Source organism: Dermacentor variabilis, chromosome 2 (genome assembly GCF_050947875.1).
Source record: "Dermacentor variabilis isolate Ectoservices chromosome 2, ASM5094787v1, whole genome shotgun sequence".
In the NCBI taxonomy this organism is placed as follows: Eukaryota; Metazoa; Arthropoda; class Arachnida; order Ixodida; family Ixodidae; genus Dermacentor; species Dermacentor variabilis.
This window is the reverse complement of record NC_134569.1, coordinates 273477036-273504114: the sequence shown is the minus strand read 5'-3', so window position 1 is coordinate 273504114 and position 27079 is coordinate 273477036.

The window sequence follows — 27079 nt, the reverse complement described above, 5'->3', positions numbered from 1 at the left end:
CTGGGTTGGATACTTCGTCTGGTTGTTTAACCGAATCAACCTTGCATGAAGGACACTTCCACGTTTCGCGTGTTACTGTACTCATCTTTTTGTAGGCGTTATCAGAAACTGACGAGCAGTTTTTCCCCACGTGGAATTCGCCCTCACAGGTAGAACAACTCATAAATCTACCATCTTTCGGTATGGCTTTTGAGCAAGAAGTACACAAAGAAGACATGATGCAGTCAGCGGCAGAACCCAAAAAGTGATGAATTACAACAGGTGTAATCAACACTCACCTGCCAAAATGAAGCAAACGTTCAGTCAAGGACAAAGGTTTGCCGCTGACTGCAACGATCCACGAAGTTGACGGCCTTTAAATAATCGGTGATCGACGCCAGGGGGATATTATTGGCAGGTCCAGAGCCAATCAGTCAAGGATGGCTTGCTACGTCGAAACTGCAGCTTCCCCGAGATCCGCATGCGTAGATCAGTCGCCAGGAACAGTTGCGAAGATGACAGCCGTTGAAGTTACGAGCGGTTTTCCAGCTCGTATCGTATCGTTTTCCAGCTCGTAGATAGCGGGACGTTGGTCCCGGGGAGTGGAAAACGACAAGTCAAGCCGCTGTGCCTCCTTTTATCCTCTTCCCACTGCGAGCTGGTGGTGCAAGCACAAGGCTGGCTCCGATAGCATCGAAGATTGTTGAACCGCGCCGCTGCTGTAGGCATACGTGTAAGCAGATGGCGGGACGTTGGGGACGAGGAGTGGAAGACGACGACACAAGCCGCTGCGCCTCCTTTGATCCTCTTCCCACAGCGGGGTGGCGGCGCAAACGCAACGCTGGCTCCGATAGCACCGAAGTTTCTTGAACCGCGCAGCTGCTGTAGGCCGGGCCACACGCGGAATCAGTAGCGGGACGTTGGTCACGGGGAGTCGAAAACGACGACACAAGCCTGCGTGTACATAGAACGTTATTCAGTGTGTGTTCCTGTAGCCACTACCACTGCCAGAATAAGGTGCCGGTACCGCGGCGCCTCCGTTATTCCTCTTCACACTGCGGGCTGGTGGCGCAAGAGCAACGCAGGCTCCGATAGCAGCGAAGATTCTTTAACCGCGCAGCTGCTGTAGGCCGGGACATACGTAGAAGCAGATAGAGGGACGTTGGTCTCGGGGAGTGGAAGACGACGACACAAGCCGCTGCGCCTCCTTTTTTCCTCTTCCCAAGTCGGGCTGGTGGCGCAAGCGCAAAACTGGGTCGGATAGCAGTGTAGGTTCTTGAAGCGCGCAGCTGCTGTAGGCATACGGGGAAGCAGATAGCGGGACGTTGGTAACGGGCAGTGGAAGATGACGACACATGCGTGCAGATGCAAAGAACGTTGGTCAGTCTGCGTTCTTGCTGTCACAACCGCTGCCAGAATAAGGTGCCGGTACCACTGGCCTCCTTTTATACTCTTCAGTTTGCGGGCTGGTGGCGCAAGCGCAACTCTGGCACCGATAGCACCGAAGCTTCTTGAAGGACGCAGCTGCTGTAGGCCGCGTGGAAGCAGATAGCGGGACGCTGGTCACGGGGAGTGGAAGACAACACAAGCCACTGCGCCTCCTTTTATCCTCTTCCCACTGCGAGCTGTTGGTGCAAGCTCAAGGCTGGCTCCGATAGCACTGAAGATTCTTGAACCACGCAGCTGCTGCAGTCAGACCTGGAAGCAGAAAGCGGGAAGTTGGTCACGGGGAGTGGAAGACGACGACACAAGCCGCTGCACCCCCTTTTATCCTCTTCCCACAGCGGGCTGGTGGCGCAAGAGCAATGCTGGCTCGAAAAGCACCGAACATTCTTGAACCGCACAGCTGCTGAAGGCCACGTGGAAGCAGATAGCGGGAAGTTGGTACCGGGGATTGGAAGAGGACGACACAACCCGCTGCGCCTCCATTTCTCCTCTTCCCACTGCGGGCTGGTGGGGCAAGCGCAAAGCTGGCTCCGATAGTACTGTAGATTCTTGAAGCGCGCAGATGCTGTAGGCATACGGGGAAGCAGATAGCGTTACGTTGGCAACGGGCAGTGGAAGACGATGACACAAGCGTGCAGATGCAAAGAACGTTTACAGGCTGCGTCCTTGCTGTCACAACCGCTGCCAGAATAAGGAGCCGCTACCGCTGCGCCTCCTTTTATCCTCTTCCCAGTGCCGACTGGTGGCGCAAGCGCAAGGCAGGCTCCGATAGCACCGAAGCTTCTTGATCCGCGCACATGCTCTAGGCACACGTGGAAGCAGATAGCGGGACGTTGGTCACGGGGAGTGGAAGACGACGACACAAGCCGCTGCGCCTCCTTTCAACCTCTTCCCACTGCTGGCTGGTGGCGCAAGCACAACGCTAGCTCCGATAGCACAAAAGCTCATTGAACCGCGCAGCTGATGTAGGCACATGTGGAAGCATATAGCGGGACGTTGGTCACGGGGAGTGGAAGACGACGACACAAGCCGCTGTGCCTCCTTTTATCCTCTTCCCACTGCGAGCTGGTGGCGCAAGCGCAACGCCTGCACCGATAGCACCGAAGCTTCTTGAACCACGCAGCTGCTGTAGGCCACGTGGAAGCAGATAGCGGGACGTTGGTCACGGGGAGTGGAAGACGACAACACAAGCCACTGCGCCTCTTTGTATCGTCTTCCCACTGCGAGCTGGTGGCGCAAGCGCAACGCCTGCACCGATAGCACCGAAGCTTCTTGAACCACGCAGCTGCTGTAGGCCACGTGGAAGCAGATAGCGGGACGTTGGTCACGGGGAGTGGAAGACGACAACACAAGCCACTGCGCCTCTTTGTATCGTCTTCCCACTGTGGACTGGTGGCGCAAGAGCAACGCTGGCTCTAATAGCACCCAAGATTCTTGAACCGCGCAGCTGCTGTAGGCCACGTGCAAGCAGATAGCGGGACGTTGGTCACGGGGAGTAGAAGATGACAACACAACCACTGCGCCTCCTTTTATTCTCTTCCCACTGCGAGCTGGTGGCGCGAGCGTAAGGCTGGCACCGATAGCACCGAAGATTCTTGAACCGCGCAGCTGCTGTAGGCAGACGTGGAAGCAGATCTTGGGACGTTGGGGACGGGGAGTGGAAGACGACGACACAAGCCGCTGCACACTCTTTTATCCTCTTCCCACAGCGGGCTGGTGGCGCAAGCGCAACGCTGGCCCGGATAGCACTGAATATACTTGAACCGCCCAGCTGCTGTAGGCCAGCGCACACGCGAATGCAGATAGCGGGACGTTGGCCCCGGGGAGTGGAAGACGACGACACAAGCGTGCAGATGCAAGGAAGTTCGTCAGTGTGTGGTCTTGTTGTCACAACCGCTGCCAGCATAAGGTGCCGGTACCGCTGCTCCTCCTTTATCCTCTTCCCACTACGGGCTGGTGGCGCAAGAGCAACGCTGGCTCGAATAGCACCGAAGATTCTCGAACCGCGAAGATGCTGTAGGCATACGGTGAAGCAGATAGCGTTACGTTGGTAACGGGCAGTGGAAGACGATGACACAAGCGTGCAGATGCAAAGAACCTTTACAGGCTGCGTCCTTGCTGTCACAACCGCTGCCATAATAAGGAGCCGCTACCGCTGCGCCTCCTTTTATCCTCTTCCCAGTGCCGACTGGTGGCGCAAGCGCAAGGCAGGCCCCGATACCACCGAAGCTTCTTGATCCGCGCACATGCTCTAGGCACACGTGGAAGCAGATAGCGGGACGTTGTTCACGGGGAGTGGAAGACGACGACACAAGCCGCTGCGCCTCCTTTCAACCTCTTCACACTGCGGGCTGGTGGCGCAAGCACAACGCAAGCTGCGATAGCACAAAAGCTCATTGAACCGCGCAGCTGATGTAGGCACACGTGGAAGCAGATAGCGGGACGTTGGTAACGGGGAGTGGAAGACGACGACACAAGCCGCTGTGCATCCATTTATCCTCTTCCCACTGCGGACTGGTTGGGCAACGCAACGCTGGCTCCGCTAGCACTGAGGATTCTTGTACCGCGCATCTGCTGTAGGCCGGGGCACACGTGGAAGCAGATAGCGGGACATTGGTCACGGGGAGTGGAAAACGACAAGTCAAGCCGCTGTGCTTCCTTTTATCCTCTTCCCACTGCGAGCTGGTGGCGCAAGCACAAGGCTGGCTCCGATAGCATCGAAGATTGTTGAACCGCGCCGCTGCTGTAGGCATACGTGTAAGCAGATGGCGGGACGTTGGGGACGAGGAGTGGAAGCAGATAGCGGGACGTTGGTCACGGGGAGTGGAAAACGACAAGTCAAGCCGCTGTGCCTCCTTTTATCCTCTTCCCACTGTGAGCTGGTGGCGCAAGCACAAGGCTGGCTCCGATAGCATCGAAGATTGTTGAACCGCGCCGCTGCTGTAGGCATACGTGTAAGCAGATGGCGGGACGTTGGGGACGAGGAGTGGAAGACGACACAAGCCGCTGCGCCTCCTTTGATCCCCTTCCCACAGCGGGGTGGTGGCGCAAACGCAACGCTGGCTCCGATAGCACCGAAGTTTCTTGAACCGCGCAGCTGCTGTAGGCCGGGGCACACGCGGAATCAGTAGCGGGACGTTGGTCACGGGGAGTCGAAAACTACGACACAAGCCTGCGTGTACATAGAACGTTATTCAGTGTGTGTTCCTGTTGCCACTACCACTGCCAGAATAAGGTGCCGGTACCGCGGCGCCTCCGTTATTCCTCTTCACACTGTGGGCTGGTGGCGCAAGAGCAACGCAGGCTCCGATAGCAGCGAAGATTCTTTAACCGCGCAGCTGCTGTAGGCCGGGACATACGTAGAAGCAGATAGAGGGACGTTGGTCCCGGGGAGTGGAAGACGACGACACAAGCCGCTGCGCCTACTTTTTTCCTCTTCCCAAGTCGGGCTGGTGGCGCAAGCGCAAAACTGGGTCGGATAGCAGTGTAGATTCTTGAAGCGCGCAGCTGCTGTAGGCATACGGGGAAGCAGATAGCGGGACGTTGGTAACGGGCAGTGGAAGATGACGACACATGCGTGCAGATGCAAATAACGTTGGTCAGTCTGCGTTCTTGCTGTCACAACCGCTGCCAGAATAAGGTGCCGGTACCACTGCGCCTCCTTTTATACTCTTCACTTTGCGGGCTGGTGGCGCAAGCGCAACTCTGGCACCGATAGCACCGAAGCTTCTTGAAGGACGCAGCTGCTGTAGGCCACGTGGAAGCAGATAGCGGGACGCTGGTCACGGGGAGTGGAAGACAACACAAGCCACTGCGCCTCCTTTTATCCTCTTCCCACTGCGAGCTGTTGGTGCAAGCTCAAGGCTGGCTCCGATAGCACTGAAGATTCTTGAACCACGCAGCTGATGCAGTCAGACCTGGAAGCAGAAAGCGGGAAGTTGGTCACGGGGAGTGGAAGACGACGACACAAGCCGCTGCACCCCCTTTTATCCTCTTCCCACAGCGGGCTGGTGGCGCAAGAGCAATGCTGGCTCGAAAAGCACCGAACATTCTTGAACCGCGCAGCTGCTGAAGGCCACGTGGAAACAGATAGCGGGACGTTGGTACCGGGGAGTGGAAGACGACGACACAACCCGCTGCGCCTCCATTTATCCTCTTCCCACTGCGGGCTGGTGGCGCAAGGGCAACGCTGGCTCCAATAGCACCGAAGATTCTTTAACCGCGCAGCTGCTGTACGCCGGGACATACGTAGAAGCAGATAGAGGGACGTTGGTCCCGGGGAGTGGAAGACGACGACACAAGCCGCTGCGCCTCCTTTTATCCTCTTCCCATTGCGGGCTGGTGGCGCAAGCGCAAAGCTGGCTCGGACAGCAGTATAGATTCTTGAAGCGCGCAGCTGCTGTGGGCATATGGGGCAGCAGATAGCGGGACGTTGGTAACGGGCACTGGAAGATGACGACACATGCGTGCAGATGCAAAGATCGTTGGTCAGTCTGCGTTCTTGCTGTCATAGCCTCTGCCAGAATAAGGTGCCGGTACCACTGTGCCACCTTTTATATTCTTCCCACTGCGGACTGGTGGCGCAAGAGCAACGCTGGCTCGGATAGCACCGAAGATTCTTGAACCGCGCAGCTGCTGTAGGCCACGTGGAAGCAGATAACGGGACGTTGGTCACGGGAAGTGGAAGACGACGACACGAGCCGCTGCACCCCCTTTTATCCTCTTCCCACAACGGGCTGGTGGCGCAATCGCAACGCTGGCTCGAATAGCACCGAAGATTCTTGAACCTCGCAGCTACTGTAGGCCACGTGGCAGCAGATAGCGGGACGTTGGTCCCGGGGAGTGGAAGATGACGACACAAGCCGCTGCGCCTCCATTTATCCTCTTCCCACTGCGGGCTGGTGGCGCAAGCGCAAAGCTGGCTCCTATAGCACTGTAGATTCTTGAAGCGCGCAGCTGCTGTAGGCATACGGGGAAGCAGATAGCGGGACGTTGGTAACGGGCAGTGGAAGACGACGACACAAGCGTGCAGATGCAAAGAACCTTTACAGGCTGCGTCCTTGCTGTCACAACCGCTGCCAGAATAAGGTGCCGCTACCGCTGCGCCTCCTTTTATCCTCTTCCCAGTGCCGACTGGTGGCGCAAGCGTAAGGCAGGCTCCGATAGCACCGAAGCTTCTTGAACCGCGCAGATGCTGTCGGCACACGTGGAAGCAGATAGCGGGACGTTGGGGACGAGGAGTGGAAGACGACGACACAAGCCGCTGCGTCTCCTTTGATCCTCTTCCCACAGCGGGGTGGTGGCGCAAACGCAACGGTGGCTCCGATAGCACCGAAGTTTCTCGAACCGCGCAGCTGCTGTAGGCCGGGGCACACGCGGAAGCAGTAGCGGGACGTTGGTCACGGGGAGTCGAAAACGACGCTTCAAGCTTGCGTATACAAAGAACGTTATTCAGTGTGTGTTCCTGTTGCCACTACCACTGTCAGAATAAGGTGCCGGTACCGCGGCGCCTCCGTCAATCCTCTTTACACTGCGGGCTGGTGGCGCAAGAGCGACGCAGGCTCCGATAGCACCTAAGATTCTTTAACCGCGCAGCTGCTGTAGGCCGGAACATACGTAGAAGCAGATAGAGGGACGTTGGTCCCGGGGAGTGGAAGACGACGACACAAGCGGCTGCGCCTCCTTTTATCCTCTTCCCAAGGCGGGCTGGTGGCGCAAGCGCTAATCCGGCTCGGATAGCAGTGTAGATTCTTGAAGCACGCAGCTGCTGTGGGCATACGGGGAAGCAGATAGCTGGACGTTGGTTACGATCAGTGGAAGATAACGACACATGCGTGCAGATGCAAAGAACGTTGGTCAGTCTGCGTTCTTGCTGTCACAACCGCTGCCAGAATAAGGTGCTGGTACCACTGCGCCTGCTTTTAAACTCTTCACATTGTAGGCTGGTGGCGAAAGCGCAACGCTGGCACCGATAACACCGAAGATTCTTGAACCGCGCAGCTGCTGTAGGCCGGGACACATGTGGAAGCAGATAGCGGGTGCTTGGTCACGGGTAGTGGAAGGCGAGGACACAAGCAGGCGGAAGGAAAGAGCGTTGTTGAGTGTGTGTTGTTGTTACCACGACCCCTGCCAGAATAAGGTGCTGGTAAAGCTGCGCCTCCGTGTATCCTCTTACTACTGCGGGCAGGTGGCGCAAGCGCAAAGCTGGCTCCGATAGCACTGAACATGCTTGAACCGCGCAGCGGCTGTATGCCAGGACACATGTAGAAGCAGATAGCGGGACGTTGGTAACGGGTAGTGGAAGACGACGACACATGCCTGCGGATGCAAAGAACGTTGGTCAGTCTGTGTTTTTGTTGTAACAACCGCTGCGAGAATACGGTGCCGGTACCGCTGCACCTTCTATAATCCTCTTCCCACTGCGGACTGGTGGGGCCAGCGCAACGCTGGCTCCGATAGCACCAAAGATTCTTGAACCGCGCTGCTGCTGTAGGCCGGGACACACGTGGAAGTAGATAGTGGGACATTGGTCACGGGTGGTGGAAGACCACGACAGAAGCCTGCGGATGCATAGAACATTGGTCAGTGTGTTTTGCTGTTGCCACGACCCCTGGCAGAATAGGGTGCCGGTACTGCTGTGGCTCTTTTTATCTTCTTGCCACTGCAGGCTGGTGGCGCAAGCGGAAAGCTGGCTCCGATAGCACCGAAGATTCTCGAACCGCGCAGCTGCTGTAGGCAAACGCGGAAGCAGATTGTGGGACGTTGATAACGGGGAGTGGTAGACGACGACACAAGCCGCTGCACACTCTTTTATCCTCTTCCCACAGCGGGCTGGTAACGCAAGCGCAACGCTGGCCCGGATAGCACTTAATATACTTGAACCGCCCAGCTGCTGTAGGCTAGCGCACACGCGAATGCAGATAGCGGGACGTTGGTCCCGGGGAGTGGAAGGCGACGACACAAGCGTGCAGATGCAAGGACGTTCGTCAGTGTGTGGTCTTGTTGTCACAACCGCTGCCAGCATAAGGTGCCGGTACCGCTGCTCCTCCTTTATCCTCTTCCCACAACGGGCTGGTGGCGCAAGAGCAACGCTGGCTCGAATAGCACCGAAGATTCTTGAACCGCGCAGATGCTGTAGGCATACGGGGAAGCAGATAGCGTTACGTTGGGAACGGGCAGTGGAAGACGATAACACAAGCGTGCAGATGCAAAGACCTTTACAGGCTGCGTCCTTGCTGTCACAACCGCTGCCATAATAAGGAGCCGCTACCGCTGCGCCTCCTTTTATCCTCTTCCCAGTGCCGACTGGTGGCGCAAGCGCAAGGCAGGCCCCGATACCACCGAAGCTTCTTGATCCGCGCACATGCTCTAGGCACACGTGGAAGCAGATAGCGGGACGTTGGTCACTGGGAGTGGAAGACGACGACACAAGCCGCTGCGCCTCCTTTCAACCTCTTCCCACTGCGGACTGGTGGCGCAAGCACAACGCTAGCTGCGATAGCACAAAAGCTCATTGAACCGCGCAACTGATGTAGGCACACGTGGAAGCAGATAGCGGGACGTTGGTCACGGGGAGTGGAAGACGACGACATAAGCCGCTGTGCATCCTTTTATCCTCTTCCCACTGCGAGCTGGTGGCGCAAGCGCAACGCCTGCACCGATAGCACCGAAGCTTCTTGAACCACGCAGCTGCTGTAGGCCACGTGGAAGCAGATAGCGGGACGTTGGTCACGGGGAGTGGAAGACGACAACACAAGCCACTGCGCCTCTTTGCATCCTCTTCCCACTGCGAGCTGGTGGTGCAAGCGCAAGGCTGGCCCCGATAGCACCCAAGATTCTTGAACTGCGCAGCTGCTGTAGGCTACGTGGAAGCAGATAGCGGGACGTTGGTCACGGGGAGTAGAAGATGACAACACAACCACTGCGCCTCCTTTTATTCTCTTCCCACTGCGAGCTGGTGGCGCGAGCGTAAGGCTTGCACCGATAGCAGCGAAGATTCTTGAACCGCGCAGCTGCTGTAGGCAGACGTGGAAGCAGATCTTGGGACGTTGGGGACGGGGAGTGGAAGACGACGACACAAGCCGCTGCACACTCTTTTATCCTCTTCCCACAGCCGGCTGGTGGCGCAAGCGCAACGCTGGCCCGGATAGCACTGAATATACTTGAACCCCCCAGCTGCTGTAGGCCAGCGCACACGCGAATGCAGATAGCGGGACGTTGGTCCCGGGGAGTGGAAGACGACGACACAAGCGTGCAGATGCAAAGACGTTCGTCAGTGTGTGGTCTTGTTCTCACAACCGCTGCCAGCATAAGGTGCCGGTACCGCTGCTCCTCCTTTATCCTCTTCCCACTACGGGCTGGTGGCGCAAGAGCAACGCTGGCTCCGCTAGCACTGAGGATTCTTGTACCGCGCATCTGCTGTAGGCCGGGGCACACGTGGAAGCAGATAGCGGGACGTTGGTCACGGGGAGTGGAAAACGACAAGTCAAGCCGCTGTGCCTCCTTTTATCCTCTTCCCACTGCGAGCTGGTGGCGCAAGCGCAACGCCTGCACCGATAGCACCGAAGATTCTTGAACCGCGCAGCTGATGTAGGCACATGTGGAAGCATATAGCGGGACGTTGGTCACGGGGAGTGGAAGACGACGACACAAGCCGCTGTGCATCCTTTTATCCTCTTCCCACTGCGGGCTGGTAGGGCAACGCAACGCTGGCTCCGCTAGCACTGAGGATTCTTGTACCGCGCATCTGCTGTAGGCCGGGGCACACGTGGAAGCAGATAGCGGGACGTTGGTCACGGGGAGTGGAAAACGACAAGTCAAGCCGCTGTGCCTCCTTTTATCCTCTTCCCACTGCGAGCTGGTGGCGCAAGCGCAACGCCTGCACCGATAGCACCGAAGCTTCTTGAACCACGCAGCTGCTGTAGGCCACGTGGAAGCAGATAGCGGGACGTTGGTCACGGGGAGTGGAAGACGACAACACAAGCCACTGCGCCTCTTTGTATCGTCTTCCCACTGCGAGCTGGTGGCGCAAGCGCAACGCCTGCACCGATAGCACCGAAGCTTCTTGAACCACGCAGCTGCTGTAGGCCACGTATAAGCAGATAGCGGGACGTTGGTCACGGGGAGTGGAAGACGACAACACAAGCCACTGCGCCTCTTTGTATCGTCTTCCCACTGTGGACTGGTGGCGCAAGAGCAACGCTGGCTCTAATAGCACCCAAGATTCTTGAACCGCGCAGCTGCTGTAGGCCACGTGGAAGCAGATAGTGGGACGTTGGTCACGGGGAGTAGAAGATGACAACACAACCACTGCGCCTCCTTTTATTCTCTTCCCACTGCGAGCTGGTGGCGCGAGCGTAAGGCTGGCACCGATAGCACCGAAGATTCTTGAACCGCGCATCTGCTGTAGGCAGACGTGGAAGCAGATCTTGGGACTTTGGGGACGGGGAGTGGAAGACGACGACACAAGCCGCTGCACACTCTTTTATCCTCTTCCCACAGCGGGCTGGTGGCGCAAGCGCAACGCTGGCCCGGATAGCACTGAATATACTTGAACCGCCCAGCTGCTGTAGGCCAGCGCACACGCGAATGCAGATAGCGGGACGTTGGCCCCGGGGAGTGGAAGACGACGACACAAGCGTGCAGATGCAAGGACGTTCGTCAGTGTGTGGTCTTGTTGTCACAACCGCTGCCAGCATAAGGTGCCGGTACCGCTACTCCTCCTTTATCCTCTTCCCACTACGGGCTGGTGGCGCAAGAGCAACGCTGGCTCGAATAGCACCGAAGGTTCTCGAACCGCGAAGATGCTGTAGGCATACGGTGAAGCAGATAGCGCTACGTTGGTAACGGGCAGTGGAAGACGATGACACAAGCGTGCAGATGCAAAGAACCTTTACAGGCTGCGTCCTTGCTGTCACAACCGCTGCCATAATAAGGAGCCGCTACCGCTGCGCCTCCTTTTATCCTCTTCCCAGTGCCGACTGGTGGCGCAAGCGCAAGGCAGGCCCCGATACCACCGAAGCTTCTTGATCCGCGCACATGCTCTAGGCACACGTGGAAGCAGATAGCAGGACGTTGGTCACGGGGAGTGGAAGACGACGACACAAGCCGCTGCGCCTCCTTTCAACCTCTTCACACTGCGGGCTGGTGGCGCAAGCACAACGCAAGCTGCGATAGCACAAAAGCTCATTGAACCGCGCAGCTGATGTAGGCACACGTGGAAGCAGATAGCGGGACGTTGGTAACGGGGAGTGGAAGACGACGACACAAGCCGCTGTGCATCCATTTATCCTCTTCCCACTGCGGACTGGTTGGGCAACGCAACGCTGGCTCCGCTAGCACTGAGGATTCTTGTACCGCGCATCTGCTGTAGCCCGGGGCACACGTGGAAGCAGATAGCGGGACGTTGGTCACGGGGAGTGGAAAACGACAAGTCAAGCCGCTGTGCCTCCTTTTATCCTCTTCCCACTGCGAGCTGGTGGCGCAAGCACAAGGCTGGCTCCGATAGCATCGAAGATTGTTGAACCGCGCAGCTGCTGTAGGCATACGCGTAAGCAGATGGCGGGACGTTGGGGACGAGGAGTGGAAGCAGATAGCGGGACGTTGGTCACGGGGAGTGGAAAACGACAAGTCAAGCCGCTGTGCCTCCTTTTATCCTCTTCCCACTGCGAGCTGGTGGCGCAAGCACAAGGCTGGCTCCGATAGCATCGAAGATTGTTGAACCGCGCCGCTGCTGTAGGCATACGTGTAAGCAGATGGCGGGACGTTGGGGACGAGGAGTGGAAGACGACACAAGCCGCTGCGCTTCCTTTGATCCCCTTCCCACAGCGGGGTGGTGGCGCAAACGCAACGCTGGCTCCGATAGCACCGAAGTTTCTTGAACCGCGCAGCTGCTGTAGGCCGGGGCACACGCGGAATCAGTAGCGGGACGTTGGTCACGGGGAGTCGAAAACCACGACACAAGCCTGCGTGTACATAGAAGGTTATTCAGTGTGTGTTCCTGTTGCCACTACCACTGCCAGAATAAGGTGCCGGTACCGCGGCGCCTCCGTTATTCCTCTTCACACTGTGGGCTGGTGGCGCAAGAGCAACGCAGGCTCCGATAGCAGCGAAGATTCTTTAACCGCGCAGCTGCTGTAGGCCGGGACATACGTAGAAGCAGATAGAGGGACGTTGGTCCCGGGGAGTGGAAGACGACGACACAAGCCGCTGCGCCTCCTTTTTTCCTCTTCCCAAGTCGGGCTGGTGGCGCAAGCGCAAAACTGGGTCGGATAGCAGTGTAGATTCTTGAAGCGCGCAGCTGCTGTAGGCATACGGGGAAGCAGATAGCGGGACGTTGGTAACGGGCAGTGGAAGATGACGACACATGCGTGCAGATGCAAATAACGTTGGTCAGTCTGCGTTCTTGCTGTCACAACCGCTGCCAGAATAAGGTGCCGGTACCACTGCGCCTCCTTTTATACTCTTCACTTTGCGGGCTGGTGGCGCAAGCGCAACTCTGGCACCGATAGCACCGAAGCTTCTTGAAGGACGCAGCTGCTGTAGGCCACGTGGAAGCAGATAGCGGGACGCTGGTCACGGGGAGTGGAAGACAACACAAGCCACTGCGCCTCCTTTTATCCTCTTCCCACTGCGAGCTGTTGGTGCAAGCTCAAGGCTGGCTCCGATAGCACTGAAGATTCTTGAACCACGCAGCTGATGCAGTCAGACCTGGAAGCAGAAAGCGGGAAGTTGGTCACGGGGAGTGGAAGACGACGACACAAGCCGCTGCACCCCCTTTTATCCTCTTCCCACAGCGGGCTGGTGGCGCAAGAGCAATGCTGGCTCGAAAAGCACCGAACATTCTTGAACCGCGCAGCTGCTGAAGGCCACGTGGAAACAGATAGCGGGACGTTGGTACCGGGGAGTGGAAGACGACGACACAACCCACTGCGCCTCCATTTATCCTCTTCCCACTGCGGGCTGGTGGCGCAAGGGCAACGCTGGCTCCAATAGCACCGAAGATTCTTTAACCGCGCAGCTGCTGTACGCCGGGACATACGTAGAAGCAGATAGAGGGACGTTGGTCCCGGGGAGTGGAAGACGACGACACAAGCCGCTGCGCCTCCTTTTATCCTCTTCCCATTGCGGGCTGGTGGCGCAAGCGCAAAGCTGGCTCGGACAGCAGTATAGATTCTTGAAGCGCGCAGCTGCTGTGGGCATATGGGGCAGCAGATAGCGGGACGTTGGTAACGGGCACTGGAAGATGACGACACATGCGTGCAGATGCAAAGATCGTTGGTCAGTCTGCGTTCTTGCTGTCATAGCCTCTGCCAGAATAAGGTGCCGGTACCACTGTGCCACCTTTTATATTCTTCCCACTGCGGACTGGTGGCGCAAGAGCAACGCTGGCTCGGATAGCACCGAAGATTCTTGAACCGCGCAGCTGCTGTAGGCCACGTGGAAGCAGATAACGGGACGTTGGTCACGGGAAGTGGAAGACGACGACACGAGCCGCTGCACCCCCTTTTATCCTCTTCCCACAACGGGCTGGTGGCGCAATCGCAACGCTGGCTCGAATAGCACCGAAGATTCTTGAACCTCGCAGCTACTGTAGGCCACGTGGCAGCAGATAGCGGGACGTTGGTCCCGGGGAGTGGAAGATGACGACACAAGCCGCTGCGCCTCCATTTATCCTCTTCCCACTGCGGGCTGGTGGCGCAAGCGCAAAGCTGGCTCCTATAGCACTGTAGATTCTTGAAGCGCGCAGCTGCTGTAGGCATACGGGGAAGCAGATAGCGGGACGTTGGTAACGGGCAGTGGAAGACGACGACACAAGCGTGCAGATGCAAAGAACCTTTACAGGCTGCGTCCTTGCTGTCACAACCGCTGCCAGAATAAGGTGCCGCTACCGCTGCGCCTCCTTTTATCCTCTTCCCAGTGCCGACTGGTGGCGCAAGCGTAAGGCAGGCTCCGATAGCACCGAAGCTTCTTGAACCGCGCAGATGCTGTCGGCACACGTGGAAGCAGATAGCGGGACGTTGGGGACGAGGAGTGGAAGACGACGACACAAGCCGCTGCGTCTCCTTTGATCCTCTTCCCACAGCGGGGTGGTGGCGCAAACGCAACGGTGGCTCCGATAGCACCGAAGTTTCTCGAACCGCGCAGCTGCTGTAGGCCGGGGCACACGCGGAAGCAGTAGCGGGACGTTGGTCACGGGGAGTCGAAAACGACGCTTCAAGCTTGCGTATACAAAGAACGTTATTCAGTGTGTGTTCCTGTTGCCACTACCACTGTCAGAATAAGGTGCCGGTACCGCGGCGCCTCCGTCAATCCTCTTTACACTGCGGGCTGGTGGCGCAAGAGCGACGCAGGCTTCGATAGCACCTAAGATTCTTTAACCGCGCAGCTGCTGTAGGCCGGAACATACGTAGAAGCAGATAGAGGGACGTTGGTCCCGGGGAGTGGAAGACGACGACACAAGCGGCTGCGCCTCCTTTTATCCTCTTCCCAAGGCGGGCTGGTGGCGCAAGCGCTAATCCGGCTCGGATAGCAGTGTAGATTCTTGAAGCACGCAGCTGCTGTGGGCATACGGGGAAGCAGATAGCTGGACGTTGGTTACGATCAGTGGAAGATAACGACACATGCGTGCAGATGCAAAGAACGTTGGTCAGTCTGCGTTCTTGCTGTCACAACCGCTGCCAGAATAAGGTGCTGGTACCACTGCGCCTGCTTTTAAACTCTTCACATTGTAGGCTGGTGGCGAAAGCGCAACGCTGGCACCGATAACACCGAAGATTCTTGAACCGCGCAGCTGCTGTAGGCCGGGACACATGTGGAAGCAGATAGCGGGTGCTTGGTCACGGGTAGTGGAAGGCGAGGACACAAGCAGGCGGAAGGAAAGAGCGTTGTTGAGTGTGTGTTGTTGTTACCACGACCCCTGCCAGAATAAGGTGCTGGTAAAGCTGCGCCTCCGTGTATCCTCTTACTACTGCGGGCAGGTGGCGCAAGCGCAAAGCTGGCTCCGATAGCACTGAACATGCTTGAACCGCGCAGCGGCTGTATGCCAGGACACAAGTAGAAGCAGATAGCGGGACGTTGGTAACGGGTAGTGGAAGACGACGACACATGCCTGCGGATGCAAAGAACGTTGGTCAGTCTGTGTTTTTGTTGTAACAACCGCTGCGAGAATACGGTGCCGGTACCGCTGCACCTTCTATAATCCTCTTCCCACTGCGGACTGGTGGGGCCAGCGCAACGCTGGCTCCGATAGCACCAAAGATTCTTGAACCGCGCTGCTGCTGTAGGCCGGGACACACGTGGAAGTAGATAGTGGGACATTGGTCACGGGTGGTGGAAGACCACGACAGAAGCCTGCGGATGCATAGAACATTGGTCAGTGTGTTTTGCTGTTGCCACGACCCCTGGCAGAATAGGGTGCCGGTACTGCTGTGGCTCTTTTTATCTTCTTGCCACTGCAGGCTGGTGGCGCAAGCGGAAAGCTGGCTCCGATAGCACCGAAGATTCTCGAACCGCGCAGCTGCTGTAGGCAAACGTGGAAGCAGATTGTGGGACGTTGATAACGGGGAGTGGTAGACGACGGCACAAGCCGCTGCACACTCTTTTATCCTCTTCCCACAGCGGGCTGGTAACGCAAGCGCAACGCTGGCCCGGATAGCACTTAATATACTTGAACCGCCCAGCTGCTGTAGGCTAGCGCACACGCGAATGCAGATAGCGGGACGTTGGTCCCGGGGAGTGGAAGGCGACGACACAAGCGTGCAGATGCAAGGACGTTCGTCAGTGTGTGGTCTTGTTGTCACAACCGCTGCCAGCATAAGGTGCCGGTACCGCTGCTCCTCCTTTATCCTCTTCCCACTACGGGCTGGTGGCGCAAGAGCAACGCTGGCTCGAATAGCACCGAAGATTCTTGAACCGCGCAGATGCTGTAGGCATACGGGGAAGCAGATAGCGTTACGTTGGGAACGGGCAGTGGAAGACGATAACACAAGCGTGCAGATGCAAAGACCTTTACAGGCTGCGTCCTTGCTGTCACAACCGCTGCCATAATAAGGAGCCGCTACCGCTGCGCCTCCTTTTATCTTCTTCCCAGTGCCGACTGGTGGCGCAAGCGCAAGGCAGGCCCCGATACCACCGAAGCTTCTTGATCCGCGCACATGCTCTAGGCACACGTGGAAGCAGATAGCGGGACGTTGGTCACTGGGAGTGGAAGACGACGACACAAGCCGCTGCGCCTCCTTTCAACCTCTTCCCACTGCGGACTGGTGGCGCAAGCACAACGCTAGCTGCGATAGCACAAAAGCTCATTGAACCGCGCAACTGATGTAGGCACACGTGGAAGCAGATAGCGGGACGTTGGTCACGGGGAGTGGAAGACGACGACATAAGCCGCTGTGCATCCTTTTATCCTCTTCCCACTGCGAGCTGGTGGCGCAAGCGCAACGCCTGCACCGATAGCACCGAAGCTTCTTGAACCACGCAGCTGCTGTAGGCCACGTGGAAGCAGATAGCGGGACGTTGGTCACGGGGAGTGGAAGACGACAACACAAGCCACTGCGCCTCTTTGCATCCTCTTCCCACTGCGAGCTGGTGCTGCAAGCGCAAGGCTGGCCCCGATAGCACCGAAGATTCTTGAACGGCGCAGCTGCTGTAGGCACACGTGAAAGCCGATAGCGGGACGTTGGTCACGGGGAGTGGAAGACGACTACACAAGCCTGCGGATGCAAGGGACGTTTGTCAGTCTGTGTTCTTGCTGTCACAACCGCTGCCAGAATAAGGTGCCGGTACCGCTTCGCCTCCTTTTATACTCTTCCCACTGTGGACTGGTGGCGCAAGAGCAACGCTGGCTCGGATAGCACCCAAGATTCTTGAACTGCGCAGCTGCTGTAGGCTACGTGGAAGCAGATAGCGGGACGCTGGTCACGGGGAGTAGAAGATGACAACACAACCACTGCGCCTCCTTTTATTCTCTTCCCACTGCGAGCTGGTGGCGCGAGCGTAAAGCTTGCACCGATAGCAGCGAAGATTCTTGAACCGCGCAGCTGCTGTAGGCGGACGTGGAAGCAGATCTTGGGACGTTGGGGACGGGGAGTGGAAGACGACGACACAAGCCGCTGCACACTCTTTTATCCTCTTCCCACAGCCGGCTGGTGGCGCAAGCGCAACGCTGGCCCGGATAGCACTGAATATACTTGAACCGCCCAGCTGCTGTAGGCCAGCGCACACGCGAATGCAGATAGCGGGACGTTGGTCCCGGGGAGTGGAAGACGACGACACAAGCGTGCAGATGCAAAGACGTTCGTCAGTGTGTGGTCTTGTTCTCACAACCGCTGCCAGCATAAGGTGCCGGTACCGCTGCTCCTCCTTTATCCTCTTCCCACTACGGGCTGGTGGCGCAAGAGCAACGCTGGCTCGAATAGCACCGAAGATTCTTGAACCGCGCATCTACAGTAGGCCACGTGGAAGCAGATAGCGGGACGTTGGTGCCGGGGAGTGGAAGAGGACGACACAACCCGCTGCGCCTCCATTTATCCTCTTCCCACTGCGGGCTGGTGGGGCAAGCACAAAGCTGGCTCCGATAGCACTGTAGATTCTTGAAGCGCGCAGATGCTGTAGGCATACGGGGAAGCAGATAGCGTTACGTTGGTAACGAGCAGTGGAAGACGATGACACAAGCGTGCAGATGCAAAGAACCTTTACAGGCTGCGTCCTTGCTGTCACAACTGCTGCCAGAATAAGGAGCCGCTACCGCTGCGCCTCCTTTTATCCTCTTCCCAGTGCCGACTGGTGGCGCAAGCGCAAGGCAGGCTCCGATAGCACCGAAGCTTCTTGATCCGCGCACATGCTCTAGGCACACGTGGAAGCAGATAGCGGGACGTTGGTCACGGGGAGTGGAAGATGACGACACAAGCCACTGCGCCTCCTTTCAACCTCTTCCCACTGCGGGCTGGTGGCGCAAGCACAACGCTAGCTCCGATAGCACAAAAGCTCATTGAACCGCGAAGCTGATGTAGGCACATGTGGAAGCATATAGCGGGACGTTGGTCACGGGGAGTGGAAGACGACGACACAAGCCGCTGTGCATCCTTTTATCCTCTTCCCACTGCGGGCTGGTTGGGCAACGCAACGCTGGCTCCGCTAGCACTTAGGATTCTTGTACCGCGCATCTGCAGTAGGCCGGGGCACACGTGGAAGCAGATAGCGGGACGTTGGTCACGGGGAGTGGAAAACGACAAGTCAAGCCGCTGTGCCTCCTTTTATCCTCTTCCCACTGCGAGCTGGTGGCGCAAGCGCAACGCCTGCACCGATAGCACCGAAGCTTCTTGAACCACGCAGCTGCTGAAGGCCACGTGGAAGCAGATAGCGGGACGTTGGTCACGGGGAGTGGAAGACGACAACACAAGCCACTGCGCCTCTTTGTATCCTCTTCCCACTGCGAGCTGGTGGTGCAAGCGCAAGGCTGGCTCCGATAGCACCGAAGATTCTTGAACGGCGCAGCTGCTGTAGGCACACGTGAAAGCCGATAGCGGGATGTTGGTCACGGGGAGTGGAAGACGACGACACAAGCCTGCGGATGCAAGGGACGTTCGTCAGTCTGTGTTCTTACTGTCACAACCGCTGCCAGATTAAGGTGCCGGTACCGCTTCGCCTCCTTTTATCCTCTTCCCACTGTGGACTGGTGGCGCAAGAGCAACGCTGGCTCTAATAGCACCCAAGAATCTTGAACCGCGCAGCGGCTGTAGGTCACGTGGAAGCAGATAGCGGGACGTTGGTCACGGGGAGTAGAAGATGACAACACAACCACTGCGCCTCCTTTTATTCTCTTCCCACTGCGAGCTGGTGGCGCGAGCGTAAGGCTGGCACCGATAGCACCGAAGATTGATGATATGTGGTGTTTAATGGCGCAAGGGCCAGGTTTGGCCAAAGAGCGCCATGACAAGTGGTGATGTTGACGATGTATTATGGAGATGTGACTTGGCTGTAAACTGGCCTAAAAATTGTCGCTGTAAAGTGCGTAAAATCTACGTGCTATAAAATTATTGCAGTGACTCATGACGAATACTTTGAACATTAAAATCCATCGTAAATGAATGATGCAGAATAAAAGATATAAGAGATAGTAAAATTACCTGGAGCACTGCTGCCTCATCGGAGCCCTTGGAACACAAGGGCCTAGAGGCGCGTGCTGTACGAAAGAGCTATCACAGCGGCATCCTCTGAAGAGAGGACCCGCTATGAACATGTGGGGCTAATAACATGTAATACAACATCTTTCAGGAAGCCCAGGACTGCGCTGGAGTCAAACAGCGGTTCTGGGCCTAGTAACATTACTGGATGAAGGGGGATGTGCTGGCGGTATGCTAAGGGAAAATGTTTCTTTCTCTCAGATTCGGCTTTCCGACACTCCAGAAGGACGTGGAGGACGGTCAGCCTCTCCCCGCATCTACCACAGGTTGGAGGCTCGTTTCCGGTGAGTAAAAAGTTATGTGTGCCAAATGTGTGTCCTATTCTTAGGCGACAGAATAGGACATCTGTCCGGCGTGATTTTGTTACGGAGGGCCAAGAACCTTATTGTGGCTTTATCACGTGCAGTTTGTTGTTTACTTCTGCGTCCCACTTACGTTGCCAGTGGTTTCGCAGTTTCCTTCTTAAAAAAGGCTTCAGGTCTGTGACAGGGACCGAAGCGGTAAGATTAACTGTATGCAATGAAATTGATGTGGCCATCTGGTCTGCTATAACGTTACCCTCAATGCCCCTATGTCCAGGCACCCAGCATACAATGACATGCTGGTTAGACATATACGCTCTACAGAGAATGGAATAGAGCTCAGTAATTACGGGGTTTCTTTGTTTACAGTGTGACTTCAAGGCTTTCACGACGCTTAGGGAGTCTGTAAATAAAATTGTTTTTTGAATATTTGATTTTCTAATATGTTTCACAGCCGACAATAGTGCATGGGCCTCAGCCGTAAATATACTTGTTTCAGGGTGAAGTACACCGGATTCCGAGAAAGATGGACCAATGGCTGCGTAGGACACCCCGGCATGCGACTTAGAAGCGTCTGTGTAAAACTCTGTGCACGAGTACTTGTACTGGAGCTCCAAGAAATGCATTTTGATATGTGTCTCTGGCGCATGTTTAGTGACCTCTACAAAGGATGTGTCACACTCTATCAGCTGCCACTCCCAGGGCGGTACTAGCTTAGCTGGAGGCATTAGGCGTTGTTCGAGAATTGGGACATCCATTTCCTTGCTAAGTTCTCTTGCATGCAGTGAGAAAGGAAGTCTCATAGAGGGTCTGTTATTAAAAAGTGTTTCACACGTGAAGTCGTTAATGGTTGTAAAACACGGATGTTCCTTATTAGAGCGAACCTTGAGAAAATACGTTAAGCTGATGTTGGTTCGCTGAAGATGGAGTGGCCACTCATTTGACTCTACATATAAACTTTCAACAGGGCTTGTCCTAAATGCGACAGTGGCCAGACGGATACCCAGATGGTGTACGGGATCTAACATCTTAAGCGCGCTCGGTGCGGCAGATTGGTATACTACGGCACCATAATCTAACCGTGATCGAACTAGGCTCCTGTAAATATTCAATAAACACTGTCTGTCGCTACCCCACGTTGTGTGGGATAGTACTTTAAGTATGTTCGTTGTTCTAAGGCATTTTTCTTTAAGATGTTTTAAGTGAGGAATGAAAGTGAGCCTGGAGTCAAGAATAACACCTAGGAATTTGTGTTCTTTGTTGACAGGAATTTGTTGTCCGCCCAGTTCTACACAAGGATCTGCGACCAGGCCTCTCTTTCTTGTGAAGAGAACGCAAGAACTTTTGTGGGGGTTGACCTTAAATCCGTTTTGGTCTGCCCATTTGGACACTTTGTTTAAGCCCTGCTGTACCTGTCTTTCGCATACTGTGAGGTTGCAGGATTTGAAGCCTATTTGTATATCGTCTACGTATACGGAATAAAAGATGGCAGGTGGTAGTGAAGCACATAGTTTGTTCATCTTAACAATAAAGAGAGTGCAGCTGAGCACGCCTGCCTGAAGTACACCAGTTTCCTGGGTAAAGGGACGTGACAGTGCATTGCCGACTTTTACACGGAAGGTACGATTGGACAAATAGCTTTCAATTATTTTCAACATATTTCCACAGATGCCCATTCCCGACAAATCTCGCAAGATCCCGTAGCGCCATGTTGTATCATATGCCTTCTCCATATCGAGGAATATGGAGAGGAAATACTGTTTGTGTACAAAGGCATCGCGAATATGTCCTTCAATGCGCACAAGATGATCTGTTGTTGACCGCCCTTGTCTGAAGCCACACTGATAGGGATCGAGTATATTGTTGAATTCAAGGAAGTGTATGAGTCTGTGATTAATCATTTTTTCAAAGAGCTTACACAAACAATTCGTAAGAGCTATTGGACGATAACTTACTGTCAAGGAGGGGTCTTTTCCGTGCTTCAGGACAGGAACGACAATCGCCTCTTTCCATGTAGATAGGAGGTATCCCGCAGCAAAAATAGTGTTGTAAAGTGTGAGTAGTGTAACTTGTGTGTCAGCATGTAAGTTTCTGATCATATCATACATGACTCTGTCAGGTCCCGGTGTAGTGCTTTTGCATGTGTTCAAGGCAGCTCTCAACTCGGCAATACTGAAAGGCCGGTTATAGGGTTCATTCTGTCTGGAGTTCCTAATTATTGGCTTACATTCTTCTATCTGTTTATATTTGAGAAAGGACTGAGAATAATGGGTTGAGCTCGACACGCTCTCGAAATGCTCCCCAAGTGAGTCGGCCTGATCTTTCAGTGTTTCACCTTGTGTGTTTACCAGAGGAAGTGAATATGTTTGTCACCCTTTTATCCTATTAACTTTGTTCCATACTTTGGCCTCATCTGTATAGGAATTTATACTTGATAAGAACTTTTCCCAACTTTCTCTTTTAGCCTGTCGGCGGGCTCTCCTGCCCTGGGACTTTACTTTCTTAAAGTTAATAAGATTCTCCGCAGTGGGAGACGCGCGTAGCAACCCCCACGCTTTGTTCTGTTTTTTACGAGCGATTCTACAATCGTCGTTCCACCACGGGACACGCCGTTTGCATGCCAGGCCATTTATTTCTGATATGCATTTTGATGCGGCATCTATTATAAAGGCTGTAAAATATTCAACAGCAGCATCAATTTCTAACGAGGACATGTCATCCCATGATATACTAGTTAGGGTGCGGAATTTCTCCCAGTCAGCTGTGTCAACCTTCCACCTAGGAGCCTGTGGTGGATATTCGATATCTTTAGGTGATCTTAGTAGTATGGGGAAGTGGTCACTTCCGTAAGGATTGTTGTTAACTTCCCATTCAAATTCAGACAGTAGTGACGGGGAAACTAGGCTAAGATCTATTGAAGAATATGTTCTGTTTGCAAGAGAGTAATATGTGTGTTCCTTCTTATTCAACAGGCACCCACCAGAAGAGAGAAGGAACTGTTCAACAAGTCGTCCTCGCGCATCTATACGAGGGTCGCCCCACAGGTAGTTGTGTGCATTGAAATCGCCAAGAACAATATAAGGTTCTGGCAATTCATCTATGAAGGACTGAAATTCATACTTAGTTAATTTGTAATGTGGGGGTATATAGAGCGAGCACACAGTGATAAGTTTGTTTTGGAGAACAGCACGAACCGCCACTGCTTCAAGGGGCGTTTGTAGCTGCAAACGTTGACACGCTATGCCTTTCTGAATAACAATGGCAACACCGCCCGATGATGCGACAGCATCATCGCGATCTTTGCGATAAGTTATGTACTGTCGGAGAAAGTTTGTATGTTTTGATTTTAGGTGTGTTTCCTGTAAACACAGCACTTTTGGATTGTGTTTGTGTATGAGTTCTTGTACGTCATCAAGGTTCCTAAGAAGACCTCTAACGTTCCATTGAATAATTTGTGTATCCATATTGAAGGTTAATAAGTGCTGTGTGTATGGAAACAGGTGATGCCTTAGGTTACAGAGCTATTTCGAGGCCCTGTAACAGGAGTTCTGCCCTTTCTGGAGCGTTCGAGTGAGCCTCGCCGCTCCTTAGGCGCTTGGTGCGCCTTGGGAATAGGTGTAGTGTCCATTGCCTCTTGTGAGGCGCCGGACACGTGCTCTTGCGAGCGAGAAGTTACTAGAGAGGGTCCCGCCTTGGAGGGCAAGACCCCTGCGCCCACCAGCCCGGAGGTCGATGGGGCTCCCCGAGAGATCTGGCTGCGCCGGCTGTTGCCAGCGCAGGAAGGGGCCGGGGAGGCCGGGGCAGCCTCGGCTGCGTCAACCTTCGGGGTCGATGACACCTCATTCAGGGTTGACGGAGCAGCGCTTGCTGCAACCGCCGCGGGGGCAGATTGCGTACCTGCCGACTCACTGCCTGTGGGTCGGACAGCCGCCGGAGGCCGTTGTGACGCCGCCCCCTGACGCGCCACTTCGGCAAAGCTTTTCTTTGGCAGGTATGCTACCCGCCGTCGTGCCTCTTTGAACGATATATTCTCTTTTACTTTTATGGTTACAATTTCTTTTTCCTTCTTCCAGGAGGGGCACGACCGTGAGTAAGCGGCGTGATCCCTATCACAGTTTACACAGTGTAGAGAGTTATTACATTCTTCTGTGACATGTTCAAGGGCACTGCATTTCGCACATGTTTGGCGGCCTCGGCAGCTCTGCGAGCTGTGGCCAAAACGTTGGCATTTGAAACATCTCAAGGGATTTGGCACATACGGTCTTACACGGAGCTTGATGTACCCGGCCTCGATTTATTCGGGCAGGACACTTGAATTGAAGGTGAGGATTAGGTGCTTGGTCGCAATTTCTTTACCCTCGCGCCTTATGTTGATTCTTTTGACATTTATGACATTTTGATCGCTGAAGCCCTCCAAGAGCTCAGCCTCAGTGAGCTCAAGCAAATCATCATCTGACACAACACCACGGGTGGTGTTCATTGTACGGTGCGGGGTTACTGTTATGGGGGTCTCTCCAAATGATACTAGTTGCGGTAGTTTCTCATACTGTTTTACATCGCGAAGCTCCAAGAGGAGGTCGCCGCTTGCCATCCTCGACACTTTGTAACCTGGACCAAAAATATCAGTTAGGGACTTTGAAACAAGGAATGGTGAGATGTTTCGCACTGCTTTGTTTGGCTTTTCGGAATGAATAACATGGAAGCGGGGAAAGTTCTGGGTTTGGCGTCCAAAAAACTTGAAGACATCTTCGGTGCGCCCTCGTTTCTGAGGGCGATCAGTAAGGGAGCGGAAAGAAGTTTCCATGAAAAAATGTATGCTTTCGGCAACAGCGCCGACCGCCCACCACGGAGCCCAACGAGGGGACGCGGCAGAGCTTGCGTACAAGTCTGCACGACGCCAGTCGTACGCCGTCACTATAACCGAATATGGTGTACCCAAGGTTGGATAGCCACACAGGGTTAACCCTTGCCGCCAGGAGAAAGGAAGTAAAAAGAAGAGAGAAGGAGACAGGAAAGGTCAAAAGTGAGAGATAATGACGAAGGTTCGAGGAGGGAGAGACAGGAAAAGGCGACTGCCGATTTCCCCCGGGTGGGTCAGTCCGGGGGTGCCGTCTACGCGAAGCCGAGGCCAAAGAGGTGTGTTGCCTCCGCCGGGGGGCCTTAAAGGTCCAAACACCCGGCATTGGCTCAACCCCCAGGATCCCCTTTTCCCCGGACACGGCTAAGCCGCGCACGGCTACACGCGGGAGGGTCCAACCCTCGTGTGCTCGGGTACGTGGTGTCGCAACACACCAAACGCCTGCTTGCGCAGACGCCCCTGCGGGGTCCCCCCGGTGGGTCAGTCCGGGGGTGCCGTCTATGTGAAGCCGAGGCCGAAGAGGGGTGTTGCCTCCGCCGGGGGGCCTTAAAGGTCCAAACACCCAGCATCGGCTCAACATCCAGGATCCCCCTTTCCCCAGACACGGCTAAGCCGCGCACGGCTACACGCGGGAGGGTCCAACCCCCATGTGCTCGGGTACGTGGTGTCGCAACACACCAAACGCCTGCTGACGCAGACGCCCCTGCGGGGCGCACCGACGATTTTTGAACCGCGCAGCTGCTGTAGGCAGACGTGGAAGCAGATCTTGGGACGTCGGGGACGGGGAGTGGAAGACGACGACACAAGCCGCTGCACACTCTTTTATCCTCTTCCCACAGCGGGCTGGTGGCGCAAGCGCAACGCTGGCCCGGATAGCACTGAATATACTTGAACCGCCCAGCTGCTGTAGGCCAGCGCACACGCGAATGCAGATAGCGGGACGTTGGCCCCGGGGAGTTGAAGACGACGACACAAGCGAGCAGATGCAAGGACGTTCGTCAGTGTGTTGTCTTGTTGTCACAACAGCTGCCAGCATAAGGTGCCGGTACCGCTGCTCCTCCTTTATCCTCTTCCCACTACGGGCTGGTGGCGCAAGAGCAACGCTGGCTCGAATAGCACCGAAGATTCTTGAACCGCGCAGATGCTGTAGGCATACGGTGAAGCAGATAGCGTTACGTTGGTAACGGGCAGTGGAAGACGATGACACAAGCGTGCAGATGCAAAGAACCTTCACAGGCTGCGTCCTTGCTGTCACAACCGCTGCCATAATAAGGAGCCGCTACCGCTGCGCCTCCTTTTATCCTCTTCCCAGTGCCGACTGGTGGCGCAAGCGTAAGGCAGGCCGCGATACCACCGAAGCTTCTTGATCCGCGCACATGCTCTAGGCACACGTGGAAGCAGATAGCGGGACGTTGGTCCCGGGGAGTGGAAGACGACGACACATGCCGCTGCGCCTCCTTTTTTCCTCTTCCCAAGTCGGGCTGGTGGCGCAAGCGCAAAACTGGGTCGGATAGCAGTGTAGGTTCTTGAAGCGCGCAGCTGCTGTAGGCATACGGGGAAGCAGATAGCGGGACGTTGGTAACGGGCAGTGGAAGATGACGACACATGCGTGCAGATGCAAAGAACGTTGGTCAGTCTGCGTTCTTGCTGTCACAACCGCTGCCAGAATAAGGTGCCGGTACCACTGCGCCTCCTTTTATACTCTTCAGTTTGCGGGCTGGTGGCGCAAGCGCAACTCTGGCACCGATAGCACCGAAGCTTCTTGAAGGACGCAGCTGCTGTAGGCCACGTGGAAGCAGATAGCGGGACGCTGGTCACGGGGAGTGGAAGACAACACAAGCCACTGCGCCTCCTTTTATCCTCTTCCCACTGCGAGCTGTTCGTGCAAGCTCAAGGCTGGCTCCGATAGCACTGAAGATTCTTGAACCACGCAGCTGCTGAAGGCCACGTGGAAGCAGATAGCGGGACGTTGGTACAGGGGAGTGGAAGAGGACGACACAACCCGCTGCGCCTCCATTTATCCTCTTCCCACTGCGGGCTGGTGGGGCAAGCGCAAAGCTGGCTCCGATAGCACTGTAGGTTCTTGAAGCGCGCAGATGCTGTAGGCATACGGGGAAGCAGATAGCGTTACGTTGGTAACAGGCAGTGGAAGACGATGACACAAGCGTGCAGATGCAAAGAACCTTTACAGGCTGGGTCCTTGCTGTCACAACCGCTGCCAGAATAAGGAGCCGCTACCGCTGCGCCTCCTTTTATCCTCTTCCCAGTGCCGACTGGTGGCGCAAGCACAAGGCAGGCTCCGATAGCAC